General features: G+C 50.1%; 1 protein-coding gene across 4 annotated transcripts in view; it reads right to left on the bottom strand.

Moving 5' to 3' along the window:
- Positions 1 to 13,934, bottom strand: part of rab3ip (RAB3A interacting protein (rabin3)) — a 110,994-nt gene extending 97,060 nt beyond the window's left edge. For 2 of the 4 annotated variants that reach the window (XM_065021310.1, XM_065021311.1), the window contains exon 1: positions 13,653 to 13,880. The gene's annotated coding sequence lies outside the window, so the exon portion shown is untranslated. Of the gene's footprint in view, positions 1 to 13,652 lie in introns of all 4 variants that reach the window. The other 2 variants (XM_065021309.1, XM_065021308.1) reach the window with 2 other exon arrangements.
- Positions 13,935 to 15,903: the final 1,969 nt, after the last annotated feature.

The following is a 15,903-nucleotide window of genomic DNA, read 5'->3' as shown; positions in this document are numbered from 1 at the left end:
GCTAAGGAGTATTGGTATCTCTGAGGGGTCTTTGGCCTGGTTTGCTAACTACCTCTCTCAAAGAGTGCAGTGTATAAAGTCAGAACATCTGCTGTCTCACCCAGTGCCTGTCACATGGGAGTACCCCAAGGCTCGATCCTAGGCCCCACGCTCTTCTCAATTTGCATCAACAACATAGCTCAGGCAGTAGGAGGCTCTCCTATCCATTTATATGCAGATGACACTGTCTTATACTCAGCTGGCCACTCCCCAAATGTTTTATTAAATGCTCTACAACAAAGCTTTCTTAGTGTTCAACAAGCTTTCTTAGTGTTCAACAAGCTTTCTTAGTGTTCAACAAGCTTTCTCTACCCTTAACCTCATTTAGAACATCTCCGAAACAAAGGTCATGTGGTTTGGTAAGAATGTCCCTCTCCCCACAGGTGAGATTACTGCCTCAGGGATTAGAGCTTGAGGTAGTCACCTCATACAAGTACTTCTCTCGGCACATATCAAAAATACAGGCTAAAGTTAAATCTAGACTTTTTATTTATTTGTTTTACCTTTATTTAACTAGGCAAGTCAGTTAAGAACAAATTCTTATTTTCAATGACGGCCTGGAAACAGTGGGTTAACTGCCTTGTTCAGGGGCAGAACGACAGATCTGTACCTTCAACAACCTTCCGGTTACTAGTCCAACGCTCTAACCACTAGGCTACCCTGCTTCCCCATGGGCTTAGACTTGGTTTCCTCTATCGTAATCGCTCCTCTTTAACCCCAGCTGCCAAACTAATCCTGATTCAGATGACCACCCTACCCATGCTAGACTACGGAGATGTAATTTATAGATCGGCAGGAAAGGGTGTTTTTGAGCGGCGAGATGTTCTTTACCATTCAGCCATCAGATTTGTCACCAATGCTCCTTACAAGACACATCACTGCACTCTATGCTCTTTAAATTGGTCATCTCTGTATACCCGTCGCAAGACCCACTGGTTGGTGCTCATTTATAAACCCCTCTTAGTGTAACAGTATAGCTTCCGTCCCTCTCCTCGCCCCTACCTGGGCTCCAACCAGGGACACATCAACAACTGCCTCCCACAAAGCATTGTTACCAATCACTCCACAAAGGCCACGGCCCTTGCAGAGCAAAGGGAACAACTACTTCAAGGTCTCAGAGCGAGTGACGTCACCAATTGAAACGGTCAGCCCAGCCCCGAAGATCAGGACTACAGGTCAGGACTACAGGTCAGACTACAGGTCAGTTCAGCCCTGAAGACAGGACTACAAGTCAGACTACAGGTCAGGACTACAGGTCAGTCCAGTCCTGAAGACAGGACTACAGGTCAGTCTATAGGTCAGACTACAGGTCAGACTAGCCCTGAAGACAGGACTACAGGTCAGACTACGGGTCAGACTACAGGTCAGTCCAGCCCTGAAGACAGGACTACAGGTCAGACTACAGGTCAGACTACAGGTCAGCCCAGCTGGTTCTGTAGCAGCAGTAAGGTCAGAGATGCAGGACCCCGTTTGGTAGGACAAAACATTAAGATGTAGAATACACTGTCTGAACAGATATCCCTCTATGACACGTTGAGTAAGCAATCATGTCATAGTCTGATCTATTCATGACATTTCTATCCACAACGTTCAGAACATTTAAACTGACAGAAGGCTAACTGTCTGCCTCCTAAATGGCACCCTATTCCCTAGTGTCAGCTGAGGCCTATGGGCCCTGGTCAAAAGTAGTGCACTATATAGGGAATAGGGTGCGATTTGGGACACAACCCCTGGCTGGCTCAAGCCCCTCCACTACAGCCACTCAGTAGACTGTAGTCTGTCCTCTCCGTTCCCTAGGGAACCACAGTAACATGACACCCTTCTATCTGGCCTTGGACAGACAGCAGACTCTGGGTAGGATCTGGGTCGGATCCACTTACACTGACTGAGGTGCTGCTGGGTGGAGGGTGGAGGGTGGAGCCCCCCCCCCCCCCCAGAATGGGCCTACTGTTGGGGGGGGAAGGCGCCATAACCCCCGTCCCCCCCGAGCTTGTCTGACATAGCAGCCCAACTCTGACCTAAAACAATGGCTGACATCTGGCTCTGTGAGTCTGTATTTTCTCTACTGTTACTACTACTAGGTCTATTCTCTGTGGATGTCCTTAGCTTACCTGCTCAATGAGTTGGCAGTCTGACACCTTGGCAGACCTTTACACTACGGGAATACTCTCTCCCTATCCATGGCAACACAGAATATCACGCTCCAGGATACCTGGGGTCAACCTTGAAGAGAGGGCACTGAAAGGCAGTGAAGTCGCTCTTCTACAAACTTCAGGATGCAGATTCTACCAGGACTAGTGAGTCATCAGTACAGATAATGTAGTAGTAATGATTATCAACAGATTCTACCAGGACTAGTAATCATTATCAACAGATTCTACCAGGACTAGTCAGTCATCAGTACAGATAATGTAGTAGTAATGATTATCAACAGATTCTACCAGGACTAGTCATCATCATCAACAGATTCTACCAGGACTAGTGAGTCATCAGTACAGATAATGTAGTAGTAATGATTATCAACAGATTCTACCAGGACTAGTCATCATTATCAACAGATTCTACCAGGACTAGTGAGTCATCTATAGTGGCTGTGAGTTGGTCTGGCTAATTGTCTACACATAGTGGCTGTGAGTCAGTCTGGCTAATTGTCTATACATAGTGGCTGTGAGTTGGTCTGGCTAATTGTCTATACATAGTGGCTGTGAGTTGGTCTGGCTATTTGTCTACACATAGTGGCTGTGAGTCAGTCTGGCTAATTGTCTATATATAGTGGCTGTGAGTTGGTCTGGCTAATTGTCTATACATAGTGGCTGTGAGTCAGTCTGGCTAATTGTCTATATATAGTGGCTGTGAGTTGGTCTGGCTAATTGTCTATATATAGTGGCTGTGAGTTGGTCTGGCTAATAGTGGCTAGTTGGTCTGGCTAATATAGTGGCTACACATAGTGGCTGTGAGTTGGTCTGGCTAATTGTCTATATATAGTGGCTGTGAGTTGGTCTGGCTAATTGTCTATATATAGTGGCTGTGAGTTGGTCTGGCTAATTGTCTATATATAGTGGCTGTGAGTTGGTCTGGCTAATTGTCTATATATAGTGGCTGTGAGTTGGTCTGGCTAATTGTCTATATATAGTGGCTGTGAGTTGGTCTGGCTAATTGTCTATATATAGTGGCTGTGAGTTGGTCTGGCTAATTGTCTATATATAGTGGCTGTGAGTCAGTCTGGCTAATTGTCTATATATAGTGGCTGTGAGTTGGTCTGGCTAATAGTCTACACATAGTGGCTGTGAGTCAGTCTGGCTAATTGTCTATATATAGTGGCTGTGAGTTGGTCTGGCTAATTGTCTATACATAGTGGCTGTGAGTCAGTCTGGCTAATTGTCTATATATAGTGGCTGTGAGTTGGTCTGGCTAATTGTCTACACATAGTGGCTGTGAGTTGGTCTGGCTAATTGTCTATATATAGTGGCTGTGAGTTGGTCTGGCTAATAGTCTACACATAGTGGCTATGAGTTGGTCTGGCTAATAGTCTATATATAGTGGCTGTGAGTTGGTCTGGCTAATTGTCTACACATAGTGGCTGTGAGTTGGTCTGGCTAATTGTCTACACATAGTGGCTGTGAGTTGGTCTGGCTAATTGTCTACACATAGTGGCTGTGAGTTGGTCTGGCTATTTGTCTAAACATAGTGGCTGTGAGTCGGTCTGGCTAATTGTCTACACATAGTGGCTGTGAGTTGGTCTGGCTAATAGTCTACACATAGTGGCTGTGAGTTGGTCTGGCTAATAGTCTACATAGTGGCTGTGAGTTGGTCTGGCTAATTGTCTACACATAGTGGCTGTGAGTTGGTCTGGCTAATTGTCTATATATAGTGGCTGTGAGTTGGTCTGGCTAATTGTCTATACATAGTGGCTGTGAGTTGGTCTGGCTAATTGTCTACACATAGTGGCTGTGAGTTGGTCTGGCTAATAGTCTACATAGTGGCTGTGAGTTGGTCTGGCTAATTGTCTATACATAGTGGCTGTGAGTTGGTCTGGCTAATTCTACATAGTCTGGCACATAGTGGCTGTGAGTTGGTCTGGCTAATTGTCTACACATAGTGGCTGTGAGTTGGTCTGGCTAATTGTCTACACATAGTGGCTGTGAGTTGGTCTGGCTAATTGTCTACACATAGTGGCTGTGAGTTGGTCTGGCTAATTGTCTATAGTGGCTGTGATAGTGGCTGTGAGTTGGTCTGGCTAATTGTCTATACATAGTGGCTGTGAGTTGGTCTGGCTAATTGTCTACACATAGTGGCTGTGAGTTGGTCTGGCTAATTGTCTATATATAGTGGCTGTGAGTTGGTCTGGCTAATTGTCTATACATAGTGGCTGTGAGTTGGTCTGGCTAATTGTCTATACATAGTGGCTGTGAGTTGGTCTGGCTAATTGTCTTTTGGTCTGGCTATAGTGGCTGTGAGTTGGTCTGGCTAATTGTCTACACATAGTGGCTGTGAGTTGGTCTGGCTAATTGTCTACACATAGTGGCTGTGAGTTGGTCTGGCTAATTGTCTATACATAGTGGCTGTGAGTTGGTCTGGCTAATAGTCTTTTCATAGTGGCTGTGAGTTGGTCTGGCTAATTGTCTACACATAGTGGCTATGAGTTGGTCTGGCTAATAGTCTATATATAGTGGCTGTGAGTTGGTCTGGCTAATTGTCTATATATAGTGGCTGTGAGTTGGTCTGGCTAATTGTCTACACATAGTGGCTGTGAGTTGGTCTGGTCTAATTGTCTACACATAGTGGCTGTGAGTTGGTCTGGCTAATAGTCTACACATAGTGGCTGTGAGTTGGTCTGGCTAATAGTCTACACATAGTGGCTGTGAGTTGGTCTGGCTAATAGTCTACACATAGTGGCTGTGAGTTGGTCTGGCTAATTGTCTACACATAGTGTCTGTGAGTGTGAGAGATAAGAACACAGACATAGTGTCTGTGAGTGTGAGAGATAAGAACACAGAATGATTAGTCCTAAATGTCCTGAGACATTACACTGAGACAACAGAACAGAGCAGGTCAAAACAGAGCAGAACAGAACAGAACAGAGCAGGTCAGAACAGAACAGAGCACAACAGAACAGAGCAGAGCAGAACAGAGCAGAACAGAGCAGAACAGAACAGAGCAGGTCAGAACAGAGCAGAAAAGAACAGAGCAGAAAAGAACAGAAGAACAGAACAGCACAACAGAACAGAGCACAACAGAACAGAGCACAACAGAACAGAACAGAGCAGGTCAGAACAGAGCAGAAAAGAACAGAGCACAACAGAACAGAGCAGGTCAGAACAGAGCAGAACAGAACAGTGCAGGTCAGAACAGAGCACAACAGAACAGAGACCTTAATAACTACAGGCTTATCTCTGACACACAACACCTAAGCTACACTCATACACAGTCTGAGTGTGATACACACGATTTTATCAGCGAAACTAATTCAAATATCTCCTACAGATCCTAAAGTAAACACAGGTAACCTCCATTTGCTCGGTGGTTTCCTCGTTCATATGTCTAAGTTCATGTCTCTCAACGTCTAGACTCCAAACGGTGCCAGTAGGTCCTGAGTGTCAAGCAGATCAGGGGGCGAGGCCCGCCGGCTGTCTGAGGAACAGACCAGGGGGCGAGGCCCGCCGGCTGCCTGAGGAACAGACCAGGGGGCGAGGCCCGCCGGCTGCCTGAGGAACAGACCAGGGGGCGAGGCCCGCCGGCTGCCTGAGGAACAGACCAGGGGGCGAGGCCCGCCGGCTGTCTGAGGAACAGACCAGGGGGCGAGGCCCGCCGGCTGCCTGAGGAACAGACCAGGGGGCGAGGCCCGCCGGCTGCCTGAGGAACAGACCAGGGGGCGAGGCCCGCCGGCTGCCTGAGGAACAGACCAGGGGGCGAGGCCCGCCGGCTGCCTGAGGAACAGACCAGGGGGCGAGGCCCGCCGGCTGCCTGAGGAACAGACCAGGGGGCGAGGCCCGCCGGCTACCTGAGGAACGGACCAGGGGCCGAGGCCCGCCGGCTGCCTGAGGAACGGACCAGGGGGCGAGGCCCGCCGGCTGCCTGAGGAACGGACCAGGGGGCGAGGCCCGCCGGCTGCCTGAGGAACGGACCAGGGGGAGAGGCCCGCCGGCTGCCTGAGGAACGGACCAGGGGGAGAGGCCCGCCGGCTGCCTGAGGAACGGACCAGGGGGCGAGGCCCGCCGGCTGCCTGAGGAACGGACCAGGGGGCGAGGCCCGCTGGCTGTCTGAGGAACAGACCAGGGGGAGAGGCCCGCTGGCTGTCTGAGGAACAGACCAGGGGGAGAGGTCCGCTGGCTGTCTGAGGAACAGACCAGGGGGAGAGGCCCGCTGGCTGTCTGAGGCTGGGCACTCATTTTCCCCTCTTCCTCTCCTCCAGTCTCCAGGTTTAAAAAAATATATATCTTTATATCGACTGTGCGACCCTTTGACTCGAATGTGCGTCCGAGTTACATTGTTAATTAGTAACATCAGTGTGAGCTACACATTTTACATGGTCACCTCACTCAAAATGGCCTCTTTTTATGGGGGGGAGGCTAAAAACATGTTTTGAAGAAAGGATGTGATCAGCTTTCTGTAGGTATCATTTTGATTTCTCAACAACTAAAATAGCAACTATTTTACAACCAAGATATTTGATATGGCTCTGAGATATGGAATGTGCATTGGCCATTGTGACTGCATAGGACTCATTGGGCGGTAGGCTAAAACTACAACAATCTTTAAAAACATTTACTGTTAGATGAATAAATGGCTACGGTTATTTGTACAGTTAGAAACCTAGCTAATGTGTTTAGAGTTTCCATTCTCCCCTATGATATTAGCACACAAAGATGCAAAAGTCATCGACACCAGAACCAAAACAAATCAGAAAATTCTGGAGCCCTATTTTAACAGTAAAATATAACAGCATAATTGTCAACCCAAAATGCATGACAATCACTGGATTAGGTTGTACATGAAAATATTTAGAATCACAACATGAAAAGATGAAACGATGTATTTGTTAGCGTCTCAGTAGTGTAGTACACGTTTTAATAAAGCAATGTGAATGTCTTAGTGGCAGCAGGGGTTAAGGTTAGTCTGGAGTCCTGGAGGGAGGGATCGACTCACTGGCTGTGCTGCTTACTGATACTGAAGTCAACAAAACGCTCGCCAAGGTGTGGGTTTAGGCTTCCATGGGAAGGAGAGTGCAACAACTCTGACCTCTCCGCGGCTACAGTCCCAGCCAGGACCTCTCCGCGGCTACAGTCCCAGCCAGGACCTCTCCGCGGCTAGCCAGGACCTCTCCGCGGCTACAGTCCCAGCCAGCGGCTACCCAGCCAGGACCTCTCCGCTCCCAGCCAGGACCTCTCCGCGGCTACAGTCCCAGCCAGGACCTCTCCGCGGCTCAGTCCCAGCCAGGACCTCTCCGCGGCTACAGTCCCAGCCAGGACCTCTCCGCGGCTACAGTCCCAGCCAGGAACTCTCCGCGGCTACAGTCCCAGCCAGGACCTCTCCGCGGCTATAGTCCCAGCCAGGACCTCTCCGCGGCTATAGTCCCAGCCAGGACCTCTCCAGCGGACCTATAGTCCCAGCCAGGACCTCCAGGCTATAGTCCCAGCCAGGACCTCTCCGCGGCTATAGTCCCAGCCAGGACCTCTCCGACCCAGCCAGGACTCTCCGCGTCTATAGTCCCAGCCAGGACCTCTCCGCGTCTATAGTCCCAGCCAGGACCTCTCCCCAGCCAGGACCTATAGTCCCAGCCAGGACCTCTCCGCGTCTATAGTCCCAGCCAGGACCTCTCCGAGCCAGGACCTCTCCGCGGCTCCCAGCCAGGACCTCTATAGTCCCAGCCAGGACCTCTCCGCGGCTATAGTCCCAGCCAGGACCTCTCCACGGCTATAGTCCCAGCCAGGACAGCCAGGACCTCTCCGCGTCTATAGTCCCAGCCAGGACCAGGATCTATAGTCCCAGCCAGGACCTCTCCGCGGCTATAGTCCCAGCCAGGACCTCTCCATAGTCCCAGGGACTATAGTCCCAGCCAGGACCTCTCCACGGCTATAGTCCCAGCCAGGACCTCTCCACGGCTATAGTCCCAGCCAGGACCTCTCCACGGCTATAGTCCCAGCCTGGACCTCTCCACGGCTATAGTCCCAGCCAGGACCTCCGCGGCTATAGTCCCAGGAAGGATCTCTCCGCGTCTATAGTCCCAGCCAGGACAGGATCTCTCCGCGTCTATAGTCCCAGCCAGGACAGGATCTCTCCGCGTCTATAGTCCCAGCCAGGACCTCTCCGCGGCTATAGTCCCAGCCAGGACCTCTCCGCGGCTATAGTCCCAGCCAGGACCTCTCCGCCCAGCCAGGCTATAGTCCCAGCCAGGACCTCTCCGCGGCTATAGTCCCAGCCAGGACCTCTCCGCGGCTATAGTCCCAGCCAGGACCTCTCCGCGGCTATAGTCCCAGCCAGGACCTCTCCGCGGCTCCCGCTCCGCTATAGTCCCATAGTCCCAGCCAGGACCTCTCCGCGGCTATAGTCCCAGCCAGGACCTCCCCGCGGCTATAGTCCCAGCCAGGACCTCTCACGGCTATAGTCCCAGCAAGGACAGGATCTCTCCGCGTCCCAGCCAGGACAGGATCTCTCCGCGTCTATAGTCCCAGCCAGCAGGACAGGATCTCTCCGCGTCCCAGCCAGGACAGGATCTCTCCGTCTATAGTCCCAGCCAGGGATCTCTCCGCGTCTATAGTCCCAGCCAGGATCTCTCCGCGTCTATAGTCCCAGCCAGGACCCTCTCCGCGTCTATAGTCCCAGCCAGGACCTCTCCACGGCTATAGACCCAGCCAGGACCTCTCCACGGCTATAGTCCCAGCCAGGACCTCTCCACGGCTATAGTCCCAGCCAGGACCTCTCCACGGCTATAGTCCCAGCCAGGACCTCTCCACGGCTATAGTCCCAGCCAGGACCTCCGCGGCTATAGTCCCAGGAAGGATCTCTCCGCGTCTATAGTCCCAGCCAGGACAGGATCTCTCCGCGTCTATAGTCCCAGCCAGGACAGGATCTCTCCGCGTCTATAGTCCCAGCCAGGACCTCTCCGCGTATAGTCCCAGCCAGGACCTCTCCGCGGCTATAGTCCCAGCCAGGACCTCTCCGCGGCTATAGTCCCAGCCAGGACCTCTCCGCGGCTATAGTCCCAGCCAGGACCTCTCCGCGGCTATAGTCCCAGCCAGGACCTCTCCGCGGCTATAGTCCCAGCCAGGACCTCTCCGCGGCTATAGTCCCAGCCAGGACCTCTCCGCGGCTATAGTCCCAGCCAGGACCCAGCCAGGACAGGACCTCCCCAGCCAGGACCTCTCCGCGGCTATAGTCCCAGCCAGGACCTCTCCGCTAGGACCTATAGTCCCAGCCAGGACCTCTCCGCGTCTATAGTCCCAGCCAGGACCTCCCCGCGGCTCCCAAGCGGCTATAGTCCCAGCCAGGACCTCCACGGCTATAGTCCCAGCAAGGAGCTCTCCGCGTCTATAGTCCCAGCAAGGACAGGATCTCTCCGCGTCTATAGTCCCAGCCAGGACAGGATCTCTCCGCGTCTATAGTCCCAGCAAGGATCTCTCCGCGTCTATAGTCCCAGCCAGGACAGGATCTCTCCGCGTCTATAGTCCCAGCAAGGATCTCTCCGCGTCTATAGTCCCAGCCAGGACAGGATCTCTCCGCGTCTATAGTCCCAGCCAGGACAGGATCTCTCCGCATCTATAGTCCCAGCCAGGACAGGATCTCTCCGCGTCTATAGTCCCAGCCAGGACAGGATCTCTCCGCGTCTATAGTCCCAGCCAGGACAGGATCTCTCCACGTCTATAGGCCCAGCCAGGACAGGATCTCTCCACGTCTATAGGCCCAGCCAGGACCTGTCCAAGTCTATAGGCCCAGCCAGGACCTGTCCAAGTCTATAGGCCCAGCCAGGACCTCTCCAAATCTATAGGCCCAGCCAGGACCTCTCCAAGTCTATAGGCCCAGCCAGGACCTCTCCAAGTCTATAGGCCCAGCCAGGACCTCTCCAAGTCTATAGGCCCAGCCAGGACCTCTCCAAGTCTATAGGCCCAGCCAGGACCTCTCCAAGTCTATAGGCCCAGCCAGGACCTCTCCAAGTCTATAGGCCCAGCCAGGACCTCTCCACGTCTATAGACCCAGCCAGGACCTCTCCACGTCTATAGGCCCAGCCAGGACAGGACCTCTCCACGTCTATAGTCCCAGCCAGGACAGGACCTCTCCAAGTCTATAGGCCCAGCCAGGACAGGACCTCTCCACGTTTATAGTCCCAGCCAGGACAGGACCTCTCCACATCTATAGGCCTAGCCAGGACAGGACCTCTCCAAGTCTATAGGCCCAGCCAGGACCTCTCCACGTCTATAGGCCCAGCCAGGACAGGACCTCTCCACGTCTATAGTCCCAGCCAGGACAGGACCTCTCCACGTCTATAGGCCCAGCCAGGACAGGACCTCTCCACGTTTATAGGCCCAGCCAGGACAGGACCTCTCCACGTCTATAGGCCCAGCCAGGACCTGTCCAAGTCTATAGGCCCAGCCAGGATCTGTCCAAGTCTATAGGCCCAGCCAGGATCTGTCCAAGTCTATAGGCCCAGCCAGGACAGGATCTCTCCAAGTTTATAGGCCCAGCCAGGACAGGACCTCTCCAAGTCTATAGTCCCAGCCAGGACAGGACCTCTCCACGTCTATAGGCCCAGCCAGGACAGGACCTCTCCACGTCTATAGTCCCAGCCAGGACAGGACCTCTCCACGTCTATAGGCCCAGCCAGGACAGGACCTCTCCACGTTTATAGGCCCAGCCAGGACAGGACCTCTCCACGTCTATAGGCCCAGCCAGGACCTGTCCAAGTCTATAGGCCCAGCCAGGATCTGTCCAAGTCTATAGGCCCAGCCAGGACAGGATCTCTCCAAGTCTATAGGCCCAGCCAGGACAGGACCTCTCCAAGTCTATAGGCCCAGCCAGGATCTCGCCAAGTCTATAGGCCCAGCCAGGATCTCTCCAAGTCTATAGGCCCAGCCAGGATCTCTCCAAGTCTATAGGCCCAGCCAGGACCTGTCCAAGTCTATAGGCCCAGCCAGGACAGGATCTCTCCAAGTCTATAGGCCCAGCCAGGACAGGACCTCTCCAAGTCTATAGGCCCAGCCAGGACCTGTCCAAGTCTATAGGCCCAGCCAGGATCTGTCCAAGTCTATAGGCCCAGCCAGGACAGGATCTCTCCAAGTCTATAGGCCCAGCCAGGACAGGACCTCTCCAAGTCTATAGGCCCAGCCAGGATCTCGCCAAGTCTATAGGCCCAGCCAGGATCTCTCCAAGTCTATAGGCCCAGCCAGGATCTCTCCAAGTCTATAGGCCCAGCCAGGACCTGTCCAAGTCTATAGGCCCAGCCAGGACAGGATCTCTCCAAGTCTATAGGCCCAGCCAGGACAGGACCTCTCCAAGTCTATAGGCCCAGCCAGGATCTCGCCAAGTCTATAGGCCCAGCCAGGATCTCTCCAAGTCTATAGGCCCAGCCAGGATCTCTCCAAGTCTATAGGCCCAGCCAGGACCTGTCCAAGTCTATAGATCCAGCCAGGACCTGTCCAAGTCTTTAGGCCCAGCCAGGATCTCTAAGTCTATAGGTCCAGTCAGGACAGGATCTCTCCAAGTCTATAGGCCCAGCCAGGACTTCTCCAAGTCTATAGGCCCAGCCAGGACCTCTCCAAGTCTATAGGCCCAGCCAGGACTTCTCCAAGTCTATAGGCCCAGCCAGGACCTCTCCACGGCTATAGTCCCAGCCAGGACAGGATCTCTCCATGTCTATAGTCCCGTCTACTATATTTATTTCTCAACTTTCCCAATATCAAGCACATTGTTTATCTTTACAACAGGAGTATAGTTTACCTGCTGGCATGAAAATGAACCACGGGAAAAGCGTCCTCCTTTCGCTATTTAAGTGAATAGATTACGTATTTTTTTCCTCTGCCCCTATTTCAGGACAGGTGCATGATAATGGTCCATTATTAATCAAAACAATCAGTTTGTATGTTTCGGCACAACAGACACTGAGACAGTTTCTACCACCAGGCCATCAGACTGCTGAAAAGCTCAACCTAGCGGTCTTCCTGCACAGACCTGCACCTTAGAGACTATATGCACCGGAGGGACTATATGCACAGGAGAGACGATATGCACCTTAGAGACGATATGCACCTTAGAGACGATATGCACCTTAGAGACGATATGCACCTTAGAGACGATATGCACCTTAGAGACGATATGCACCTTAGAGACGATATGCACCTTAGAGACGATATGCACCTTAGAGACGATATGCACCTTAGAGACGATATGCACCTTAGAGACGATATGCACCTTAGAGACGATATGCACCTTAGAGACGATATGCACCTTAGAGACGATATGCACCGGAGGGACTATATGCACCGGAGGGACTATATGCACAGGAGGGACTATATGCACCGTAGAGACTATATTCACCGTAGAGACTATATTCACCGTAGAGACTATATGCACCGTAGAGACTATATGCACCTTAGAGACTATATGCACCTTAGAGACTATATGCACCAGACATTATTTGCACCAGACATTATTTGCACCTTAGGGACTATATGCACCGGAGGGACTATATGCACCGGAGGGACTATATGCACCAGACATTATTTGCACTGACTATCCACACATCCAACCCTTACACACACACACACACTTCGATTATACAGACTAATATTGACTTTATACTGGTAAAGGCTACCACTTCTACTACTTGTTATTTTCCCCTTGACTCTTGTCATTGTTGTTATTGATTCATGTTGTGTAATGTTGAGAGCTGAGCACACAGGCACTTCCCTGCACCTTTAGTAACTGCTGCTCACTGGGTATGTGACCAATACATTTCAATTGATTTTGTGTTGAGTTGTAAAAACTAACATCAGTAAACATGCATCCGTTCAGCACACTGCCTGACCTACGCAGGGCATCAATTCACTGCATCAGGGATTCCCTGCCCTCCTTTCAGCCCTTCCTCCTCCCATCTCCTCATCGTCGTCTGTAGGCCTATGAGGTATGTTGCTAGCAAAATACACTTTTGCTCCAAACCATCCATGTTACACAGCTGCATTGAATGATATAATGTTCGGAAAACATTAGTGAAACCTTATAATAGTCAGAATGTGTCTCCTTAACAGACATGGCTTGATTGTAATGTACGCACATGTGGAGGACTGTTAAAACTAGTGTGGACACCAAGTCATCTGTTGACAAAAAATGGTTCAACGAAATGCACCATGGATAATGAATTAAAGCTAGCTATTGCTGTCAAATTGATGTGCTCATACTCCGATGCATTGCAAGTGGGCAATTTCATGATAAGGGAATTACGCTGAGACTCCAATGTTTCACTTTAAAATATATGCCCAACAAATACCAAATACAACTCTATGCACAATGACCTTGGACTATATCGTTGTTTAAGACGATGAAACAAGCAAGACAGCTAGTCAGCCAGCCAGCTGGCTAGCGCTTTGGCTAGCCTAGCTACAGTATGCTAGCTGTCAACTCACCCCTCTCTCGACGCCTGCTGTCTATGAAGAATAAAACACTCCGGAAAGTGACCACCGTGCATAAACCCAACTGTCACGACGTGCTCTCGCTACCTGTCGCCAGTAACCTCCCGTTTCGCCGTGCATGAGGTATCTGTTTGCTGAATATCATCGGTTTAGTAACGCAAGCAGCATCCGAACATCCTCTCACCTGCTCTTTTCTTCTCCGCTGGTTGGGTGGGAACCGAGCACCCACGAGAAGTGAACCGACAATCTCACAGTGGCGCATGCGCAAAGCCGGTATCACATCTCATGTTCACCTTTCATGGTAGCAGACGACAGATAATACGAAACTGTGATCGCAACATTGTATCTAAATGTACAAGTTGCAACATTGTATCCGACTGTTTGACTATGGTATTGCATGCAATGCATGTGCCAATGGTTCTACACTTCACAACGAAATGTGTGTTTCCTTCTGATGTGATGTAAGATCTCTACATCGACAATTATGTAAACTATTGATCGTCTATTAGGCCCTAGCAGGCTAATCTATTGATCATAGATGGGAGTATGTTCTACCAATAAGGCATGCATTTATTTTGTTATTTGTAAAAAATATAAATAAATGTTTACCCCTTTTTTCTTTGCAATTTCGTGATTTCCAATTGGTAGTTACAGTCTTGTCCCGTCGCTGCATCTCCAATGCATTTCTGTGAGCCTGCTTTATTGTTTGCCATGATAATTAGGTCAACAGCGCCGTCCGTTGGACACCGTTTTAGATCTCATGATGTGAGGGATGTCTGAAAGCGTCTGAATAATGCAAAAAAAAGGATGCGATACATTCGAGAAGGTAATAAACAACTATAATGAGTCTTTGACATTTCAATTTCTACAACGCATCTGAATTCCTGCATTCATATGCACTACTATAAACCACATATTTATGAGGCTTTTTCTATATATATATATATTTTTTTTCTTCTATATAATAATAATATTACAATAAATATTACATCCCAAAGATTTTCCCATTGATTACTTTGTTTTTAAAAAATGTAGGAGCTGGTACGCTGTATAGGCATGTTGTATAAAACCAGAGACTTGCAGGGATAAATGTAGGAGCTGGTATGTTGTATTAAAACCAGAGACTTGCAGGGATAAATGTAGGAGCTGGTATGTTGTATTAAAACCAGAGACTTGCACACAGGGATAAATGTAGGAGCTGGTATGTTGTATTAAAACCAGAGACTTGCACGCAGGGATAAATGTAGGAGCTGGTATGTTGTATTAAAACCAGAGACTTGCACACAGGGATAAATGTAGGAGCTGGTATGTTGTATAAAAACCAGAGACTTGCACGCAGGGATAAATGTAGGAGCTGGTATGCTGTATAGGCATGTTGTATAAAAACCAGAGACTTGCACGCAGAGATAAATGTAGGAGCTGGTATGTTGTATAAAACCAGAGACTTGCACGCAGAGATAAATGTAGGAGCTGGCATGTTGTATAAAACCAGAGACTTGCACGCAGGGATAAATGTAGGAGCTGGTATGTTGTATAAAACCAGAGACTTGCACGCAGAGATAAATGTAGGAGCTGGTATGCTGTATAGGCATGTTGTATAAAAACCAGAGACTTGCACGCAGAGATAAATGTAGGAGCTGGTATGTTGTATAAAACCAGAGACTTGCACGCAGAGATAAATGTAGGAACTGGCATGTTGTATAAAACCAGAGACTTGCACGCAGGGATAAATGTAGGAGCTGGTATGTTGTATAAAACCAGAGACTTGCACGCAGGGATAAATGTAGGAGCTGGTATGTTGTATAGGCATGTTGTATAAAACCAGAGACTTGCAGGCAGGGATAAATGTAGGAGCTGGCATGTTGTATAAAACCAGAGACTTGCACGCAGGGATAAATGTAGGAGCTGGTATGTTGTATAAAACCAGAGACTTGCACGCAGGGATAAATGTAGGAGCTGGTATGTTGTATAAAACCAGAGACTTGTCTCAGCCTCCAGGGATAGTTTATGTAGGAGCTGGTATGCTTATAGGCATGTTCCTGTATAAAACCAGAGACTTGCTTCTCTCTTTCTTTCTCTCTCGCAGGACCTGATAGGACATGCCCCAGGAGCTGACATGTGATGCTGTCCCCAGTACCTGGCATGTTGTATTTCAAAGGACCAGAGACTTGCATGCAGGGATAAATGTCCAGGCCAGCTGGCTATTTTGTATAAAAACCAGAGACTTTGAACATCTTGCAGGGAT

The sequence above is a fragment of the Oncorhynchus nerka genome, linkage group LG8 (genome assembly GCF_034236695.1).
Source record: "Oncorhynchus nerka isolate Pitt River linkage group LG8, Oner_Uvic_2.0, whole genome shotgun sequence".
NCBI lineage: Eukaryota > Metazoa > Chordata > Actinopteri > Salmoniformes > Salmonidae > Oncorhynchus > Oncorhynchus nerka.
This window is presented reverse-complemented; position numbering and strand designations above follow the sequence as displayed.